Consider the following 22411-nt stretch of genomic DNA (forward strand, 5'->3'; position numbering starts at 1 on the left):
CAATTTGTGTTTTTAATTTCTACATTTATCTTCTAAACATATATATTGCCATTGATTATTTTTTATTTCTGCTATTTCATATGTAATCATAAATATTTCCAGTTTGTAAATCCATTTCAATGGTAAAGAGAATCTAAAAATGAGTTTGTACCATAGATGTTTTAATGTGTTTATGCTCTTTATTGTTTCAGAACTACATTTTAATATGCTCTGACAGAAATGTGTATTTCTCTAATAAGATATTAAGTTTGATGACTGAAAAGCTTTCTCCAAAGGGATGTAATTCACATTGTTTTTCCATGTGATCATTTTTTACTTATAGTTTGACAGTGCAGATGTTTAAAGTCTAATAGAAAAAAAATCACTGGATAGGAAGTTGCGAGACATACCTCAAGTCTACATATACAGCCCACCCTAGTGAGCTTGGGTCTTTCATTTTTGGTCTTTCGTTTCATTTTCTTTAAAAATTTGAAGTTGAAAACTTCAAAGCCTCGTTCCGTACTCTTGAAGATTTTATAAGCTCAAATAAGACATGATTGAAAGAACTATGTGGGCATCATTAATTGGCTGCCCAGTACTTTCATGGCTACAGACGTGTTACTTACTATGGAAGTGCCTTTATGGAAATTAACTCTCTGCATATGAAAGATATTGACATCTAGTAAAACAGGATCAATAAGAAAAGGAAGAGGAAATGAGTTAACAACAAAGGAGGAATGGTAGGCAGCAGAAGTGATTTCCCACTTATTTTTTATCTACAATCTAGTTATTCCTATTTGAAAACCTACTGGCACCAGGTATTATCAACAGGGATGAGTAATATGTAATTTTTATCTTTACTGGGTTACATTTGGCTCACGGACAGTTGACAGCTGTCAGTCAGGTGGTTGGTCAATGAGGAGATACATATAAAGCTGCCAAAGTATTTTTGTTGCTTTAAATACTTACAAGTAAACCATTTTAGCTGGGAACTTTATTGCATTGAAATTAAATAGGTTGATATTCACAATATAATTAATTGAAGTTAATGCCGGAAGAATGAAGATTTTCTCTATAGATATATAAGGTAAAAAAAAAAAAAAATGTTTTTCAAGTGTATTTCTGAAACAGGAGAATGATTGATTTTTCTCCGCTATATATAAGCTGTCTTTAAGATATGAAGATATATTGCAAATAATACTTAAAATGCATATGTTTTAAAATTAAAATCTTAGGGCAGGTATGAGTCAATGCTACTTTAAGTCACATTATCTTACAAGACTTATTAAAAGAAACCATTCCCATACATTGAGGGATTTGGCATAGGTATTTTCGTGACACAATGTTGAAGATTTATTAGAAAGGACAAACATATAGCTGCATGTCAAATAAGAGTTAACGGCTTGTTCTCATAATTAAAAGAAAAAATCATGGGATTTTAGACTAAATTCCCCATTCAAGACATAGTTAAAATGATAAATTTAGGTTATTTTGAAATATTTGGGCTCTATATAACATTGTTTCTGATAGATTCAGTTACACTTAAATAATTGACAGAGTCATGAATCATAATTTGGCAGAAGCTTTTGGATTACTTATATTTAATGTTAATGACAAATGATATAAAATTATAGCCAGTAGTATGAAACTATACAACTTAACATGAAAACCTAACAACTATAATTCTGAAGTTGACCTAAGAGTGTGTGTTGTTCAGTTTTGTAGTAATTAGCCATCATCTTTAAAAGCAAGGGCTCTGATTCTTTAGGATATAGTATTTAACAGACTAGAAAAATAAAAATAAAATTATTAAGTGCATAGAGTACATACTCATTCTTTAAGAGACTAATGAAGTTGTTTAAAATATTCAGTGTCTATAGTTACTTAAGTGTCTGAATCAATATAGTGAAGCAATGTAAAATATCATATGAAAATAGCAGTTTAAAACCACAACAAATATATATTTCTAAAAATGTTTTAATTATCTAAAGTGTATTCTACATGTAATAATTTATACTAAAACGTACATTTGAGTTTTAATTTTTAAAAATATGGATTCATTAAAATGTTTGTAGATAAGATTATGTTTTAAAAATATTAGATATTTTGATTAGATAGATCATTTCTGATATTTTTTAAACCACAAATATTTCAAGCTTTTAAATAGCAATCAAGCCATTTTAAAAGAGTTTTGTACAAATTTGTTTCATATTCATGTTGTCATCTGTTTAAAAAATGCTTTAGGTGCAGTGGTCATTAAAAAAAGTCAGATCTTATTTTTTTCCCACTATAGAACCATGTATTAAGCATGTAGATTGAAAATTATTTATGGGGTGATCATAATAAAACAATTGCCTCATAGTATTAGTAATTTATATTGGTAGGAGCCTTTCCCTTCTTAAGTATCAAGTTTACCCCCCACAGCCCAGAAAATTGATTTTATGCGTAATAATTTATAGCATTCTTGATCAATGTATGCTGTTGTATCTTTTAAATTCATTAGCTCATGTTGCTTGTGAATGTGGAATTTGGTTATTAAAATGGTTTCATATGTTTACTATGTATAGTCTCTAGCTTTGAGCTGCTTAGATGCTTAAATAAATGTTTTCAATTTGCTATAATACAACAATTTGTGGAGAAATGCTGTGAAGCATAGTTAAAAGAATGAGTCCTTGAAATAGAATCACTTTTTAAAAATATGTCTTAACATGTGGTCTCATTTTTCTATGTTTTGCATTAATTAAAATCCTATTCTGAAAAAAAATATTTTTGCTTAAACTTTTGAATTCACAAAATAAAAATACTAAATATATAAATGTACTAATTTTGGAAATCAATGACGTAAAAACATGCTTTAGTAATGTCTTGGTTGTTTATTCCAAAGAATTTTCTCTAAAGAAACTCTATAAAGTAATGAGAAAATATTACCACTTTTAATTATTCAATAATATATAACTATTATTTAATTATTAAATATTTAATATGTTTTAAATATATATTAAAATAAAGTTAATTCCATATTCCCTCTAATCATATCCCTATAACATGCACACATTTGAAAAAAAACCCAGCATATGTAATTTTTTAAAAAGAGCATGTACAATCGCACCTTTTTATTTTGGAGATTTATTAGAAAATAACATTTTATTCAGAAAAGATTATGACAGAATTAGATAAAAAAGAGACTAAAATGCTATTTATTTAAATAGACTAATATTATATATATAATTAATTCTTCATCTTTCAGAGGTTGAAGACAGTAATGAAAGAGAGCAATAATAAAAATATAAATTATTTCTTTTCAAAAGTTAAAAAAAATCTAAAAAATTGCTAAGTGGTAACAGGTCTACTTCTACACCAGGCAAACCCACTGTTGAGTTAGTTGTCTCTGATTCCAATGGTCTCATCAACTTTGTGAACGTAGGTACCTCAGTGGTGCCTCTTCCAAGATAAGAAAGTGAACTTTTAAAGATTAAAAAATATATTTTGGCAATTGAAACTCACCAGTGCCTTTCTGCTTCTCCAGGAAGTTGTACCCGTCAGCACCTGCTGAGGGCTTTGTTGTCCAAACTCCAACAGGTAAAAAAATTCCTGTAGAATAAAGCCAGACCAGCTGGCTTTGAAGAGAAACCCCCCAGTTTGGGCTGCGTTTGCCTCCTCTCCTTTTCTATGAAGACCGAGGCTTTGCCCCCTTGATCGTCAAGCCGTGAGATGCGTGATCCCTCTGCACAAGTGTCTGGCAGGCCGAGGTGCACCTGTTCCTGTCACTCTGGAGTAAATTTAGCTGTAAAGGTATCACTGACAAGCAGACCTTTGTCAGTGCTGGCAAAAGAACACAGAATTACTTTCCTCCCCTCACCCCTCCCGACCTCCTATGCTGCTAGTTCCAATGGAAAATATCCAATCGGAAGTCTATCCAAAAATCATTCCTAAAAAATGAAATTGCTTTCATATGGTATAAAAAAGTAAGTTTCCTCATTTCAAGCAGATTTTAAAATTTCATTTCCAAGAATAATCTTGGAACACGATAAGTTTTCGTTCAATTAATTGTGGCTGGAAACTTTTTAATGGAGACAGAGCACACATTTCATTTCAGGCTATTAAATTGGGTTAAGCATTAAAGTTAGTTGCCATTCTTTGCTGTAACTCATTTGTTCTCTTCGATTCAAAGAAATATTAGAAGGTTAAAACTTATCACATAGGAGGGATTAATCATGCTACCAAAATTAGAAAGTATGTAGTTCTGAGGGACTGAATGTCAAAATTGTATGCTCATAACACTAAAACTATTGGGAATTTGGGGTGCTACTGCGACATTTAAAAGGGCAGCTAATGTCTGTGAAAACCCTGGATGTGTAGAAGCTGGTTAAAGCTTGAGTTCTCTTACTCTTTGGTTAACGAAAGGACATTTGTCATGTATGTGAACTTTTTGGACTAATTTCTTTATCAATGGCTTGAGAAAAATTTCCTTTGAAGGAAAATAGAGAGATAGGCAGTGTTCACTGATAGGTCTAAATATAATAGTCAAGATATGTAAAGCAGCCCAGGAGTAACATGCTTAACCAAAGGATTCTGAGCTTCTGCCTTAATAATTATGATTTGTTAAGTGGAGTTAAAAGGAGTTGTGGAGAGTACCTATTCTACCATATTATTGCTGTTTACAAGGGATGGGTGAGATGAGAAAAAGAAATCTGGGTCAAAATAAAAAATGTTTTGTAAAATAAACAAAGTTCCTATTTACTTACTATGTATAAACAGCCACTCACCAAGCCTCATTTCTCTGCAGGGCACCACTTTCAGATAAAAACATAGACCTGAATGGCATCATCCAGTATCCAAGGAAACCATGTAAGTACCTCTCTCACTGTGTACTTCTCTTATTCAGAGTTTAAAAGCTAGCTGAGGACTGAATAAGTGAGTGTTTTTATTTAATAATTACACGGGAGGTACTTTTTAGGAGCTTGCTAAAAAGAAACAGGTTCTTGATTGTTATGTGCGTCATAACAAAACCCTCATGTTTTCATCATATTTCATAAAATTATGTGTTTAGTCCCAATCTCTCCATCAGTTCTCATTCTTAGTTACAAAACAGCTACTCAAAGTCCTAATGAATTGAGAGTTTCAAACTTTTCCAAGACCCATTAGTGTCTGACAAACAATGTTTCAGAGATCTTGTGCCAGGAGTAGTTTCCTAATTGTTGTAAAAGTTGTTAAATTTCAAAATGAAGAAAAAATTCCTTGGAAAATAATATTTTATTGGTAAACACTTATAGCAATTTATTTGGCTTGAGGCTTGCTTGGGGAGTGAGCAAAGAAATGAGGTTACATATTTAAACTGAGTAAAGAATCTCGAAAGTAAGTGTAATTAACAAGATGCAAAAATTTGGAGAAAGGATTGGGAAGTTGGCACATTATTTTCCTTCTTTGTTTTTTTGTTTTGCCCCCAAACTAATATACATTTTTGTAGCTAATTTCAAAAATTTAGTTCATTTTCAGCAGCTATGAAATCTATGGAAATCTGGTTTCCAAACAACATCCTACCCTGGAGAGATACATTCCTAAAATATTTGAAATTCCTACTAAGTATTTCCTTACACTTGACTTTATTATTTTTCATATTTGTGCTTTTTTAAAATCAGATTGTTTTCGATGCTATCCATTATTGTTTATATACTTTCCATGAAAATACTTTAACATTTTCTATATACTCATGTGATTATAGACTTTTTTTTAACCTTCTAGATCAGCTATATGATTTATCTAGTCTTTTAAATACAGACGTAATACTTTTCACTGAGGCTTTCTGAAGTGCGTTTAAATGCAGCTAGTTTAGATCTGTGTTTTGGGAGTTGTTCTTATTATTTTCATTTACTTTTGTTACCTGTGTATTTCTGCTTTTCCTCTGCAGCATGGTTCCTTACTAAGCAAAAATGGTGGATGGAGATGATCTCACTCAGTTATTCTGATGAATTAGAAAGACCCTTCATGTTCAATATCTAACTGCAGGAGAATTTTCCTTTATTACATACCTGTGTCAAATTGTACTGTTTATGCATTTCCATATTTCTGTCTTTTTATGTATGTTACAAAATGCATCTTTCCGAATTGAGAGATGAGAAGTTGTATTTGACTAAGAAGTTTGTTGAAACTTTGGAAGGGTGTAAAATCCTCCCTACTCAACAGGAGGACCTGGCTAGGAAGTTAGCTTTTTATGTTAGTTACGAACTTCACAAGTGTAGAGTTTGAGGCCTGAATGTCTACCCTCTAAAATAGGAATTCCTTGATGCAAAAAAGGTTGGGCTATTGCTCAGTAAAGTTGGAAACGGAGAAGGGTTAGAACATATCTTTATAAAGAAAGAAAACATTAATTTAAAGGGAAGACTGGCTAATATTATAATTTGCTGTCATGAAGAAATGGAGTCTTTCTGAAATTCATTCTTCTTTAATGAGAAGAAAATGAAAATTTACACTGCAATGCTTGTGGCACAATTTTAACTATTTACATTAGAATATAGATTTTTTTCAGAAAAACCATTTAGATTTGATAGATTTAATGGAACTTTCTGTACCACAAGGAAAATGACTTTATAGGAATAAACTGATATATATATGTATATATATATATACATATACATATATGCATTTGAGATATTTCATTCCTCAGTAGTAGCCTCTCTAATGTAGACCAATATTGATCAGTAGAACTTTCTGTAATGATGGACATGTTCTTTATCTGTACTGTCCAATATGGTAACCATGAGCCATATGTGGTTATTGAGCACTTGAATGGGGCTAGTGCAACAGAAAAACTGAATTTTGAATTTTACAAATTCAATTAATTAAAATTTACATAGGCCACATATAACTAGTGCCACCCATTTTGAACATATTTGTAGTCTAGACCATTTAGAAATGTAGAGAGATTCAAATATATATAGAATTAATATAATCAGTTATTTCTTATCTATATATCAACTACCATTGACCCTAACTAAAATTTAAAGAATGAATTTAGCAGAATTTAAAGAAATATTGTCAGGTGATAGGTTAAATTTCAGAGCAGTATTTTGCTTTCATCAGCGACTAAAGTATCCTCTTGCAAAGATTTTCTAATTCTTTGGTAGTCACTCATACAATATCATTTTTTATATATCCTTTAATATTTGAATTATCATTGCAGTGGAATTTCTTTGTAACATTTTCCCAGAGATTAATGTTTTTAATATTGTTGATGGAAAGACATTATAATATTGCTTTATAAGCCTGAAGTAGCAACTTTTAAAATGCCGTTATAGACAAGACTGCATCAAAAAGATAAATACTTCAGTGAAAGTTCTAAATATGGTGATAAATATTTTGAAAAGTCCAGTTATAATTTTTGCAATATATCCTTTGCAAATAACTCTAAAACTATAACCAGCCTACAACGATGCTCACTAGCCTTGTTTCTCCATAGCTGATTCTGCTCCTAAAGCACACATCAGAGTTTAAATATGCTCCCATGGCCTTTACAGGCATTTAGTGAGAGTGAACATGAAGATTCACGATGATATTTTTATAATAATGCTATATGGTAATATTATAGACAGAATAATTACTTATAAAATTATATTAAAATGTAAATTTACATAAATTTAAAAAATCAGCAAACTCATTTCGTGAATGATGGTTATTTGGAGGACATTGACTAGAGAACATGAGAAATATTTTTTAAAATAACATTCATCCTTTTGGGAACTCCATTTATTGGACTTGTACATTTTCTTTTGAATGGATAGGACTCGGATAACAGGAGAGAGGAGACTTGTTTAAGTTACTCAAGTATCCATCTTACTGCAGAACAACTAAAACCTGAGTAAAACATAGTTTTTAATGAATTATTTAACTTCAAAAATTATATTTCTTAAGAGACAGGTTTTTGCTCTGTTGCCAAGGCTGGAGTACAGTGGCAGGATCATAGCTCACTGTAACCTCAAACTCATAGACTCAAGTGATCCTCTTGCCTCAGTCTCCCAAGTAGCTAGCCCTACAGTCTTGTGCCACCACATGCAGCTAACCTTTTAAAGTTTTTGTAGAGACAAGGGTCTCACTATATTGCCCAGGCTAGTCTCAAACTCCTGGCCCCAAGCTATCCTCCCACCTCAACCTCCCAAATACTGTCATTATAGGCATGAGCCACCACACCCAGCCAAATTTTTTAACATCTCCAAAGATCCCTCTTCCTTACCCCAAAATCAAAAAACTGAAAAGTGTGAGGTCAAATTGGTGTTGAGAGTGGTAAGCAAACAAGAAAACTGGGAATGGACAACTGAATTGTATGGGCTATTGTTGTGAGGATAGTTTTGGAAGGGTAGCAATTATATGTTCTATTAGACTTCTCATAAACCCAGCCTTATTTAAAAAACACGGAGCACTAACAACCACATTAGTAGACCCCATATGTAGTTCTCCTTTTATGCCTTTTGGTAACTTCAGCCGGAGAGTCAACTGTTTTCACACTGCTGGATCCATTTTCAGAAAAACGGTCTGTCCTTGCTCAGAATACAGTGTTCTTTCTGAGTGGAGAAAACATGGTCCTCCATTTAGGGAATCCCAAAAATCACAGTTTTCAATGTCCTGGTAAATAGGTCTTAGATATTTGCATGCTTGAGAAACTGTTTTCATTCAGAAACGTGGACTGTGACCTCAGAGTCCTTAAACACTGCCTCAGTTTATTGTGTATTTATTTATTTTTAAGTTCATCTAATTTTTTTGTTTGTTTGTTTGTTTGGAAACAGGGTCTCACTCTGTTACCTGGGCTACAGTGCAGTAGTGTCATCATAGCTCACTGCAACCTCTAACTCCTGGGCTCAAGCAATCCTCCTATCTCAGCCTCCCAAGTAGCTTGGACTACAGGTGAATACCACCATGGCCAGCTATTTTTAAAATTTTTTTGTAGAGAAAGAGTCTTGAATTATCCGAGCTGGTCTCAAACTTCTGGCTTCAAGGGATCTTCCCTTCTCGGCCTGCTGAAGTGCTCGGATTGCAGTCAGGAGCCACCACACCTGGCCTACTTATCTAACTTTTTACTGTAAAAATTTGAATGTATTAAAAAAGTAGAGAGAAAAGTGTAATAGACTTTCATATATCTACACTTACCTTGAACAATTGTCATCTCATGGGCAATTTATTCTGTCATTCTGTTTCCATTTCCCATCTCTACTCCAAATGATTTTGTAGCTAATCCCAGACAGGACATCATTTCATCTGTTAATATTTCAGTTGGTATTCTTAACAGATTAAGATCTTTTAAACTGAAAAATGAACCATATCTAAAGCATTAACCACACCTAAAAAGTCAGTATTTTCTTATTATCCTTAAATATACAAACCTAATATTCAAAATTTTCCAGTTGTCTCATAAATTTTTGTACTTTTTACTGCCTGAAACAGAATACATATAAGATCCATACATTGTAATTGGATGATAAGTCTCTTCTCTATTAATCCATCAACTTATATTTGTTTTTTCTTATTTGTCAAATAAACTGGATCGTTTATGCTGTAGAGTTTTCCACCATCTGGATTTGCAGATGCATTCCTATATAGTTGTTTAATAAGCTCCTCTGTCCTGTGTCTTACTTGTTAATTGCTAATTAAAACTCTAGAATCTTGATCAAATTCATTTAGGGGAGTGTGAGCAAGACTACTGTTTCTCTCTCTTTTTGTGATGTTAGCAGGTAGGGATGATCATTGTCTACATCCTTTTGTTCCTTAGAGTTTGCAAAATAGTAATATAATTCTGTTATTTCTGCTTCATTAATTGGGTGGAATGCTTCTATAAAGATAAATTAGTTTGTTGTAGTTTCAATTTATATAAGAAAATCAGCATAGGTGCTTCTCTGTCTTTATTCAATTCTCAACATACTGTTTGGTTCCTTAGCATCCTCTAAAAGTGACTAATGGTTTTTAAAATTTCATTATTAACATGGATGTGCTTCAGTCCATTGCAGTTATCATGTTTATGGATCTCTGAATTGTCACCTTTTTGGTTACTCAAAGTCCGTTCCAGTTGGTTCCTATGTGTTTTTGAAAGAACCATAAGTTTTTGAGAACTACCATGATAACTGGTATGACAAAATATAAGAGGCTCATCCTGAAAATTTCCTTTACAAACCTGAAATCAGGCAATTATCTATGAAATTCTAGTTCTAGGTTTTGTTTTGTCTTAAAAATGGTACTTCAAACCCACATCTTGAAATTAGGAAGCTCATTGCTACTGACTTGGTCCTTAATCTAGTTCTTTTCAAAGGAAAGAGCTAGAAAAAATGTTCAATATTTTTTTTTTTAGATTAAATACATCAGGAGTCCATACTAGTACTTCCAATTTATATTCAGGTCAACAGGTTTTAATTTAATCACATCAATCATATCTGTATGTCCTTTCTCCCATATTGGCAATCCAGTTCTTAATGCTGCTAGTATATTTATCTGCTCTATGCTATGATACATTTGCAAGAGGTTTGGAATAATAATACCAAGACCATCACCATCAGTAGGAATGTACACAGCCTGTGTACACCCTGTGTATAGCCCCACCCCCCACCCCTGTAGGGATATACCCATTATTGTGGTTTGAAATCACCTGAAATTGTTCCTTTTGGTATGATTATGCCACCAGCTAGATATACAGTTAAATTTATTTGAATCTTTTTGCTTTCAGTCTTTAGGGATTAAAATATTAGTTAGGTGAGACTAGAGCAGTACATAGTCTAGGTCAAATTGTTCCCCACTATTGAGGAAAATACCTGGTTAGTGTGTAGAGGGAAATCTATCCAATTGCACGTGAATTATGAGATTTTTCCATTCTGATTGGTGGGAAAAGGCCTTCAGGCACTGTTCTCTGTCTGATTCTTTCAGATGCTCCTTTTCCCAGCTTGGGGTGATCTCCTCACACATATTCCCAGATTAGTACTCTGCTGAGTTCTTGAGAGGGTCTCTCTGTAGATATCAAGGGATCATTCTCTGTGCCTCAGCTCTCTCCTGTGCTCCTTCTGTGAGCTGTAACCTCTTTATTCTCCCACACTTTCAGCTCTGTTTCCTCAACTAAGGCAACTCGCCTCCCTTGAGTTAGTTGCCCTTCTTGGGGCACTGCTGAGAAACCTGCAAGGCAGTGAGCTGGGGTGATGGTAGGATTCAGCACCTTGGCTTCTTGTCCCTCAGGAATCACTGTCCTTTGCGGCCTGATGTCCCGTATCTTGAAAACCATCATTTCATATGTTTTGTCAAGTGAGTTTCTTTGGATTGTTTTAGGAAGGAGGATACATCCAGTTGTTGTCGGTCCCTCTTGACTAGAGTTGGAAATTTCTCCAGTTTCTTAAAAAGTTCAGCAAGAGCTTATTAATCCAAACAACATCTTAACATGAAACTCAATATTTAAAAGACATTTTAAAATATTCTTATTGAAATGTATGTGTATGTGTGTGTAGGAAGGAAACCCCTTTGATACATTGCTGTAGTCCTGAAATTGCCAGTGCAATTTCTAGGACCCCGTGCTAGCACTTTCCTTCCCAGCTAACTGTGCTTTTCTCACCAGATGAGTCCTATTTTATTTTTTGCCACTCAGAGGCAATTTTGTAGTTCACTCCTTTATTTAACAGATATTTTTGATTACCTACTACGTGTCATAGAAAGCTTTGGGGATACTGTGGTGCATAAGACACAACCTAATCCCTTAAACTCTTCTAACTTCATTTTTACACAGAAACTTGTATCTGATGTTTTAACAACTTTATTTGCAATAGCCCCAAACTGGAAATACACCCAAATGTTCATCAGTGGGTGAATGGTTAAACAGACCATGTTATAGCCATATCCTAGACTGCAGCAGTAAAGAGTAATGAACTGTTGTTATGGGCAAAAACTTGGATGAACCTCAAGGAAATTACGCTGAGTAAAAAAAAAAAAACCTATCTCAAGAAGAAACACTAGTGAATGACTCAGTTTATACAACATTCATGAAATAACATAATGATAGACATGGAGAACAGATTAGTGGTTGCCAGGAATTTGGGAGAGGGGCAGGGCAGAGGGAGGGGTGGATATAAAGGAATAGTACTACTGAGTCTTATGGTGATGGTACAGTCAGATGTCTTGATTGTGTTAGTGGTTACTGAAAATTATACATATGGTAACACTGCATAGAGCTGTCCACACCTACATGAATAAGTGCATGATAACGAATAAGTGAATAGATAATTGGTGAAATCTTAATAAGCCTTAGGGCTTATACCAAGGTCAATGTCCTGGTTTGATTATTGTAGTTTTTTTTTGTAAGATGTTAACATTGAGAACAGAGACTGGGTAAAGGGTGCATAGGAACTCCTTGTACATATTTTTATATATTTTTGTGAATTTTTAATTGTTTCAATATAAAAAGTAAAAATCTTGCTATATTATAGAGGATACAGAGAACTAAATAACCAATTGTAATACAATCATAATAGCCAATTGTGTACTCCTTTTTTCATTTAAAACTTCTATTAATTTTGATTTTCTAAAATAAAAACTGGTTATTTTGTAGGCTACATCCCTTAAAATCATTCTGAGGAAACATTCAAGTATATGCCAATAGTATAGTTGACTTAGAATATTTCTTTCTCATCTTCTGGTGATCTGTGGTGAGTGTGTGGTTGTGATTTTTTTATATGGCCATGGTCTTTTCTGTATCCTCTCCTATCTCTATAGCTGAGAAAATTATTAGTTATTTCTTTCTCTGATTTATTTCCTTCAGTAAGGGGGAAGTATTATAGTATGTACATATGGAGGAATAGTTCATTCCCACTTCCAAGTCAGAACACAATGTCTCTACTACTCTTGTCTCCTAAAACTCCCAGTCAAGTCATGCTTCTGTTCAAGTGATGTGTATTGGCAGTAATGGGCTAGCAGAATGGTTGTGATTGACTCTCTTCCACCCCTTCCAAAGCACTATGTCCTTCTCATTATAGCCTTGGTAAAATACCTTAACCATACAAGGCAAACATTTTATAAGAATGAGCATGTAGAAAGTGACAGGAGGCTTGTGTTCTCACAACATGTTCAAATGTAAGTACAAAGAGCCATTCCAAATTTAAATATCAATGAGTTTTGGATTACACACAGCTTTGGCTCATCTTTGGCCCTATTCTGCCATCAGCACGGATCAGCCAAAGCTTTGATCTGACCCGTTTAGAAATAGCCTTTGTATGTGAAGATGAACGCATGGTTGCAGTGGGTTTTGTACATACATTGTCACTTATTACTGTAGCTTATTTTGATTCAGTGACAGATTGTCACATATTTTGAGTTTGCTTAAGTTATAAAAGTTTTTATTCTTTCTTGAAACTAAGTAGAAAATATATTATTTCTGATATATGGGGGAAATCTATATTTTGGTTTTGTGGGCATTAGTAGGAAGCACTAGAGAAACTACTCAATACGAATTTATGCTCTTGTCACGTTGTGACAACACAGTTGTCTGAGAATTTTTATTAGGCTGTTTCTAAATTTCACAAATCCATGAATAGGTGGGCTTATGACATGTAGGCTGGAAATATTTTGACTTTTTTCTTTTCTTTTCCCAAACTCACCCTTTCTTTTCAGTGTCAGGAAAACCTCCTTGGAGTTACCATTGTACTAAGAAAGGTGTTTGGGTTTGTACCTGAGTGTGTTACTGGAATATTTACTGGGCAGAAAACATTCTTAGAATTTCCAACTTGATCTGGGTTTCCTTGAAATAAGATCACAAGGTATGTGTGAACCTATTTGGTTTCCTTTACGTTGGAAAGCATAGTGGCAAATTTGAAATTACCTAGATTTAAATTGTGAAATTTTACCACTTAGTTCTATCTGTGGACTCATACTTCTTCTTTAAAAACCTGATGAATTGGTGGGGTCTTGGGCCATTTATTTTTTAGAATTTTGCTTAATATACACATAGTATATATTACATTTAACAGGCCATTTAATATTGATTAGATCCTGACACTTTTCCTCACTTTTCTTTGTTGTGGCAAATCATGTACTATTTTTCATTCAAAATTTTTTATTAATTTTGATTTTCTAAAATAAAAGTGGGTTACTTGTGTGCTAAATCTTTTAAAATAATTCTAAGAAAACGTTGAAGTCTATGTGGATAGTATAGTTGACTTAGAACGTTTTTCTCTCATCTTCTGGTAATTTTTGGTGACTGTGTAGTCTTGATTTTCATTAATGTATGGCCTAGATCTTTTCTCTATTCCCTCCTATGTCTGTCTCTATAGGTGAGAAAATTGTTAGTTATTTCTTGCTCTTATTTCTTTAAAATGCAGTTATAAGAAGGATTCCCAGAGTTACATAACATTCTACAAATTTTATTTGTCTCCTACAACCTTAAGATTCTGCCTGTGTTAGGCTGGATATACACAACTATACTATTAACTGATATTACAAGCATTTTTTAGAGAAGCATGGGAATTAACAGGAAGCAATGGATTTTTCATAGATTTGGGATGTTACTGAAGAAGTTTTTGCTTTTAATTGCTTAAATATCCTTCAAGCATTAATTTTAGAATAAGAGTTGCACAGGTACCGGCATAATTCTTTCAGCTTACAAAGAGAGAAGTACTGGCCCCTTCTATCCTTCCCCTGAACTTGCCTGAGCAAGGTTAGCTGAATCTACTGATGTTTCCACCTATAGCCAAGCCCATCAGTCCCTGGACCAAACCCAACAATAATAGGAAGCATATTTACAGCCTTTGACTTTCACTTCCTAATTGGGCACATATGGTGGCCCTGCTACAACTGCTGGTCTCCCATGTTACTGTTCGTTACTGCTGGAATCTGTGTAGTTCGCTTAGTCTGAGAGGCCATGACTCTTAAGTGCCAGGGGACAGTGTGGCTCCATAGACGTAGAAATTATCTCCTTCCCTCTACACAGGTCTAGACCTCTGCTGGGTTTCCTTGGATCCCTGTATACTGCCTCATTCCACTCCGTGGTGTTTCATAAAATAGAATCAGATGCGATAATGACCACCACCTGCCTTATGTCTAGGTATTCTTGGGAGTTACTCCTACCTCTGCCTGGTTCCATACTCTATTACGTACAGCAGCTTGCATGACTTCAGAGCTCTTCCTGCCATTTGCATATCATGTCTACCTCACTGACTCAATGGTGATAGCTATGGATAATGTCTGCTCTGTATTTGTGTTCCAAAATGTGTGCATGGGCTGGTATTGCTAAATATCCCTTGTGCCTCACACCTGTAACAGAAGGAAGACCCTCAGACATAATGAGTCTTCCCAATGTCTAAGAATCAAGCAAGAGTGACATCTTGCTTGATTACACCAGAGTATGAGGCTTACTCACTCTCTCATTTGCTATTTAGCTCATCTTAGTTCCAATAAGCTTTTCGGTAAGTTGTAACAATAAAACCATTAAAATACGGATCAAAACCAAGGCAAGTAATGAAAAAGGGGTAAGATAAAACTAAGCCAAAAACCCCCAAGACCCTCCCCCAAATCCTATAGTTGAATAACTTGAATTTTAGGCTCATACTTTCTTCCAGTCAGAGAAAAAGGGAGGCACAGATATGATGTCACTTATTATCAGATTAGAGTTGGGCAGGAGATTACAGTTTGTCAGGAAAGATGCTGGTGTTTTTCCTAGCTTTTGGGAGGCATGTATAAAGTTACTCATTATGTAAAGTTTTTTTTTTATCAGATAATCATATTAACATACCATATTAACATGCATGTTGCTGAATGTTATCCTTCCTTTCTAGCATGATACATAAAAAATTCTTCTTTTTCACAATGCTGTTAGATAGTACTGTCCAAGAGAAATATCATATGAGTTACCTAGATACTTTTAGGTTTTCTAGTATCCATAGTAAAAAGTAAAGACACATGAAACTAATTTAATAATATATGTATTCCATTCAACATATCCTGAAATCTTATTATATCAACAGATAATCAATATAAAAATATTGAAATATTTTACATTTTAAAAATAAGTCTCTCTGGTCCAGTGTGTATTTTATACTTACAGCACAACTCAATTTGTACTAGTTACATTTCAAGTGATTAATAGCCACAAGTGGTTAGAAGCTACTCTGTTGCCCAGTGTAGCCTTAGACAATGGGGTGGAGAGTGTGGCTATGGCAGGAGCAACTGTCATTTGTTGTCATATCCTGTGATGTTTCAGTCTTGAGATTCTACAGATACAATTAGGAACCTTGAAAAGAAAATTCTTCAGGTGTTTTTTGTTTTGTTTTGTTTTTTGTTTTGAGGCAGGGTATCTTTCTGTCTCTCAGGCATGATCATAGCTCACTGGAGCCTGGCTTCTGGTGATCTTATCCTCCTTGGCCTCCCAAAACACAAAGATTTACAGGCACAAGCCACCACACCTGGCCTGCTAAGTGTTTTTGTGCTGAGTGGTCATTAACTCAGAAGTTATTATTATTTTTTTTGTCACCAAAACTAATTTGATGAGAAGAACAAATAGATTGCCATTTTCAAAAGGCAAGTAACTTATTCTGAAAACTTTTGGACCCTTCCTTTGAATTTCCTCATCACTAGAGAATGTACTCATTTATGTTATCTGGGAAATTCTCTTAAGCTATTTTTATGCCACTTGCTTCCTTAAAACTTCTCTGATTTCACCAGCTTTCTCTCCTGGGGTTCCAAAGGGAATTGGTTTATAATTTTTCAGTGATATTTGTGACTTTCTGCTTGACATATAATTATTCATTAATTTCTTTGTTAACCCTTTATTGAGAACTGAAACTTTTTGGCTGTCCTCCTCCACTTCAGTACCATGTATGGAGTAAAGTATAGCTGTTAATGCTCATTGAATGAACTTATTATATATGTGTCTTCTCTGATTTAAGGTCTAAAAGGCAGGGGCATGTTTTTGATTCCTTTGGTATATTTTTTTTTTTTTTTTTTTTGAGACAGAGTCTCGCTTTGTTGTCCAGGCTAGAGTGAGTGCCGTGGCGTCAGCCTAGCTCACAGCAACCTCAAACTCCTGGGCTCGAGTGATCCTTCTGCCTCAGCCTCCCGAGTAGCTGGGACTACAGGCATGCGCCACTATGCCCGGCTAATTTTATATATATATATCAGTTGGCCAATTAATTTCTTTCTATTTATAGTAGAGACGGGGTCTCGCTCTTGCTCAGGCTGGTTTTGAACTCCTGACCTTGAGCAATCCGCCCGCCTCGGCCTCCCAAGAGCTAGGATTACAGGCGTGAGCCACAGCGCCCGGCCCCTTTGGTATATTTTTAGTTGCTAGCATAGTGTGGGTTATTCAGATGTTGCTTAATAAATTCTTGCTGACTGAACCCAGGACTTAAAATTGGCCTCCTTAGCTAGTTCTGGTCCACAACTATATTCATCAAACTGTTAAATTACATATTAGACAAAAATTAACTGTTTTCATTTGAGGAACAAAAACAAACAAATGTATCTGTCAACCTTCCTTCCTTCCAGTTCCTAACTGACTCTATGAAAGAGTTAATGAAGAGAGTGCTACTACCTTTAGTTAAATACCAATAAAGTATAATATATAGCTTTTGCCAGAAGAAAAAGTATGACATATTGCTGTAGGTTCTAAATATTATGATGAAAGAATCTAGTTCATGGATATTTGAATCGTGAATTCATTCAACAAGCTGAATACCTGTTATGATTAAGACATTGTGTTGGGTACAGGGGATACAAAAAGATAAGTCTGACCCTCAAGTTGCTCACATTTTAGTTGGAAAGTCAGATCATACCAAAGACCCCTGTAAAACATTTATGCTTTTTGAGAAAGCAACTAATGGAAAAAATGTTCAGTAAAGTCAAATTTTTACTGTGTTTTCCTTCTATGGTATTGGCTAATAAGTATTTTTTAGGATAAAATATAGATGGTGGTTTGTTTTAAAAAAAAGTTATATTATTTGGCATTTATTACATTTTATTTATTTCCTTGATTGATTAATTGCAGTTAAATTACCTTAGCATGCAAGAACAGATTTTACAGATTTTGACATATGATTAAGCAGCATAAAGCATAACTAATGTGGTTCTAGTGGCATGCTATGTATTAAAGCGTAAAATTTAAACACACACTTCATCAGGAATTTTTGCAGTTACAGTGAATTATTCAGATATTGGAACTCCCCCATCTCCTGTGTTGGGGAGGGGCAGGAATTTTATAATTGAGATTATTATAGAAGAGTGTCCTGACATAACTGATTGACTTTAGTGATGTGCCTTGAAAGTTCAAATTCAAGGTGTGCACTTATTTCAGTCAGCTTATTCTGAATGTTTAAATAAGAAATACTATTTCTGGGTATTCTGAATAACTCGTTGTACATTTATTCCTAATAGTGAGCATTTGGACTAATGATGGATTTACTAATGAGCATGTAAATGTACCACCTGATTACATTAATATATGATCTTCCATGACGAGGTCTGAAATGAACATTTCTAATATGTATTTCTTTTCCCCAAATGGCACTGTGGTGTATACTTAGCAGGACTGAGACAAGGGTGTTTTTCTTAAGAGCCACTGATTTAGTCAATTATCAAAAATCACATTATAATAAATGCTGTTCTAAGAATTTTGATTAACCTTTAAATAAATGTTGCTTTGGAAAAAAAATCTGCCAAATGTGTTAATGATAAATTGTGAAGTGGTAGTAATTGCAAGTATGGCTTTATAAATAATATAGTTAATTGATAACACCCTCTTAAACATATATAGCACATCAGCTGCAATGATCTTTGGTGATAGTAATGGTGTCTATAGCATTTGCAAGGCATTGAGGATGACATAAGTAAAACGGAAACTTAGAGTGCTCACCAGGGTCATTCTGTCATGGACATCTGATGCCCATGGTCAAGTAAATTTTTAATGACACATAGTCACTACACACCTTTCAGACTTCTGGAGAGGTAAGTGTACATTGATCTGTCCTAATTAGCCTTGCAGAGTACTTCAGGCATCCTTGCAGGAACACTATTATTTAATAAAATGGGAGCTGTTTTTTTATTTTTTTTACAAGCTCAGCACTTGCTCCTTGGGTAGCTGTATTGTCTCTTTTTTTGTCTTTTCGTTTCTTTTCTTTCTTTCTTTTTTCTTACTCAGGTCTCATATTTCGTGTTCATCCTTGTCTTTGTCTGACAATATAGTATTAATGCAGCTGCATAAAAAAGTAAGCAAAATTAAGGAATGGGGCTGATTATGAAGGTTCATTGCTATTATAAGAAACCCACAGAGCACACATCCATTCTTTCCCTAATGTATAGGGTGCTGACTGCATAAAATTACTGGGAAAGACATTAAGGATATACAGGCAATTCTGTTGAGATGTGCAGTGGGATGCTTTTATGTTTGATGATGAAGAATATCTGATTTGCAAAATAAGGTAGTTTATAATTGCTCTAGACTGGAATATTTATGTAGGGATATCTACTTTTTTTTTTGAGAGTTTAGTTTTCATCTGTGTTTGGGATCTACAACAAAGAATCTTGAGTTTGGTCACCTTTGGAGTGAATCAAGTATTTATAATTTGCTGATAGGATTTGGAGGTAGAAGAATTTCTAAAATAGATGCTTATTGTAACTGTGAAGTCACTCAGTTCAAAATGGGATATGGAAGAGACAGCGTTAAATCCTATCCCAACGATAAAGTCTATAGCCCAGAACTTCTTATCACTTGGTGGACACAGTTCACTGGTTACTGGATGTATTTGCTCTTAAGAAAATGGAACAAGAGCTGTGGAGCTGTTGGGCTGGCCATTGATGATGATGTCTGGCATTGCCCTTGGGTACAGGGAATGGAGATATCCCCTCTTACTGTTTCGTGGCCACAGAGTTGACTATCACCTCCACAAATGCCCCTTTTACTTGCTTGCTGATGCCTGTAGTTGCATAATTAGAGATTAAAATATTTGGATTTAGCAAACATCCCTAGAAATGATAACACTTTGTTTAATTAAATCAGATCACTAGAACTCAGTGCGAATAAGCTTACCAGCTCTTTCTGGAGAACAGGTTTTGAAAGTGGGGTGGGCAGAGAGATATGAAGACACGAAGTCAGTAGAAAGTGAGAGGAATTGCCTTGTGGCCAAGTGGGGTGCAGTGGGGAAGAGATGAAAGACACTGAAGGAGGAGGCCTGGAGTAGCCTAGGATAGGATTTATGTTCTTTACAATACAGAAAACCCTTCAAAAATGTCAGGCTTCCTGAATATAGTTTTAATTCGCCTTTACAAATCCTACTTGAAAAACTGAATGTGGTTTTTGTTTTATTTAGCGATAAAATTTATAATTTTATTGTTATCAGATATTTTCTTTGACTAGTTCATTTATTTATGAAACATTTATTGAGCCATTACTATGTGCTAGATAGTGTGCTGGATGCTGAGGATAAAAGGCATGCTTCACATCCCTACTGTTTTGTCTTGTCACTTTGCTTTTGCCTGCAGGTAACAGAAAATACAGCTCCAAATGGCTTTAGTAATAAGGAAATTTGTTGGCTCTCTCCACTGAAAGTTCATAAGTGTGGTGGAATTCAGGGTCATTTTAATCCAGTAGTTTTAGCTTTGTTTTCCTTCTGTTGTTTGCCTCCAGCAGTGGCTAGTAGCAAGGGGGCTAGTGAGTGGAAAGGGCTTTTTCAGAGGCTTTCTAGAAGAGCTCAAAAGCTTTCCCAGAAGCTTCAAAGAAACCTCTTCTTGGATTTTGAGATTATACAGGCAATTACAGGACTGGTGGATGTAGCACTATATGGGTTCAGTAAGCATCGAGAAGGGGCATTCACTCCAGACTAGTGTAGGTGAGAGTTTCAGGGAAGGGATTCCTTGAAGGGGTACTGCAGAAGTGACAGGGTACATTGTACAAAAGCAGCCACCCTTGCTCATTTTTAGGTCTCACCTTCACTTTATTTCCCTTAGGAGGTTTAATAGAGCCCTTATATGGTCTCATGGCTCCCTGTACTTACCCTGTCTTAACTTTCACCGCACTTCATTGCTATTCATTCAACTGTCTGTTCTCCACTGGACTCTGTGAGGGTCTGTGTCTGTCTAACTGTCCCCTCTATTCCTGCTGCCTAGCACAGTACCTGGAACAGAGTGATGGTTAATAAATGTTCATTAAACATATGAATGAATGAGCAACTTATTATCATTTAAGTAACTCTCAACATTTAGATCTGCTCATTCCTACATTGGTAAGAATGATAAATAATGTCCATAGCCCCAATTAGACTTTTTATAAAATAGTCAGAAAATGTAGGTAGTAAAACTGAGTCTTGAGGATTCTGGGGAGTTTTTGACTCTGATGTGACCAACTGGTTTGAATAGAATTTTCTTGAGCATAATTATGTGTTTTCATATGCCATACAATCCCAGAGCTGGAAGAGACCGTAAAAGTCATCAAAATTCTTATCTATTAGATAAATGAGTCTTTGCTCATTACATTCTTTAAAAGATTAACCCTATAAGCATCAAGCTCCAGCTCATGTGACATTCTGATGTTTCTTCTAGTTTTGTGATTTCTGAAATTTTAAATTAAATAACCAATAGGTGATTTTGTTGACATTAGTCAGAAATTAACTTTATGTTTGTTCTGTTATATGCGATAAACTAATCACAGATCATGGGAGTTGGGAAAAGATTTTGCTAGATTCCACTACCATGCATTTTCTACTCGAAATTTTAAATTAAGCATCACATACTAGAGTGAATTATTGAAAAAACATTTTTGGATAGAATTGTATAATAGTACCTGCTGCTCATTATCATCAGTGTTATAATTTGCAAATATAAAAATAGCAAATATTGAAAGTCTGAAATGTTTAACTTGAAAATAAAGAATATAAGAATGAAAGAAAGCATAATGATGTCTTTGATGAAATTCAGTCTAAAATTCTATTTGTGATTTTAGGGACCTTTTGTGTTTTGTGGGCAGCATGGTTGTTTAGTGGGCCTTTAAAGATCTCTAAAGCATATCTAAATGTTTTCCCTATACTACATCACAAGTCTGTCTTAAGTAGCCTTTCTAAACTCTTTTTGAATTTATTTACACTTATAAGTTTGAAATCTCTTAATGTGTTCTTTACAATGTCATCTAGATAGAATTGTTTTATTGATTGACTTCATTTTTAGCTCACCTAACTTTCCTTAAGTTATAAAATTATTTAAATAAGGGAAATCACTCTTTCATTCATTATAAATATTGTTTATACTTTTTTTTCCCCTACCCATGATATATATGTGACACTTCCCATTGGAAGACATTTTTAAACAGTCATGGAGCATCACACAGATTATAACCTAAGATTTCTACTTCTTGGAAGAAGTTATGGGGCAATGTAGTCATGGCAATAATAATAATAATTGCAAAAATGCTGCCACTTCACCTTTTATTTAGTATCACCATCAAGGA

General features: G+C 34.4%; 1 protein-coding gene and 1 long non-coding RNA gene across 2 annotated transcripts in view; one reads left to right on the forward strand and one right to left on the reverse strand.

Annotated features, from left to right (window-relative positions):
- MEF2C (myocyte enhancer factor 2C) overlaps positions 1–3573 on the reverse strand; it is a 166515-nt gene extending 162942 nt beyond the window's left edge. Inside the window, exon 1 of the mRNA XM_012781478.2 lies at positions 3484–3573. The gene's annotated coding sequence lies outside the window, so the exon portion shown is untranslated. The remainder of the gene's footprint in view (positions 1–3483) is intronic.
- LOC142873745 (uncharacterized) lies at positions 165–16480 on the forward strand. The gene is made up of 3 exons (XR_012921709.1): positions 165–1066; positions 3506–3944; positions 4766–16480. It is a non-coding gene; the product is annotated as an uncharacterized LOC142873745 (long non-coding RNA).
- Positions 16481–22411: the final 5931 nt, after the last annotated feature.

The sequence above is a fragment of the Microcebus murinus genome, chromosome 11, assembly GCF_040939455.1.
Source record: "Microcebus murinus isolate Inina chromosome 11, M.murinus_Inina_mat1.0, whole genome shotgun sequence".
Classification (NCBI taxonomy): Eukaryota; Metazoa; Chordata; class Mammalia; order Primates; family Cheirogaleidae; genus Microcebus; species Microcebus murinus.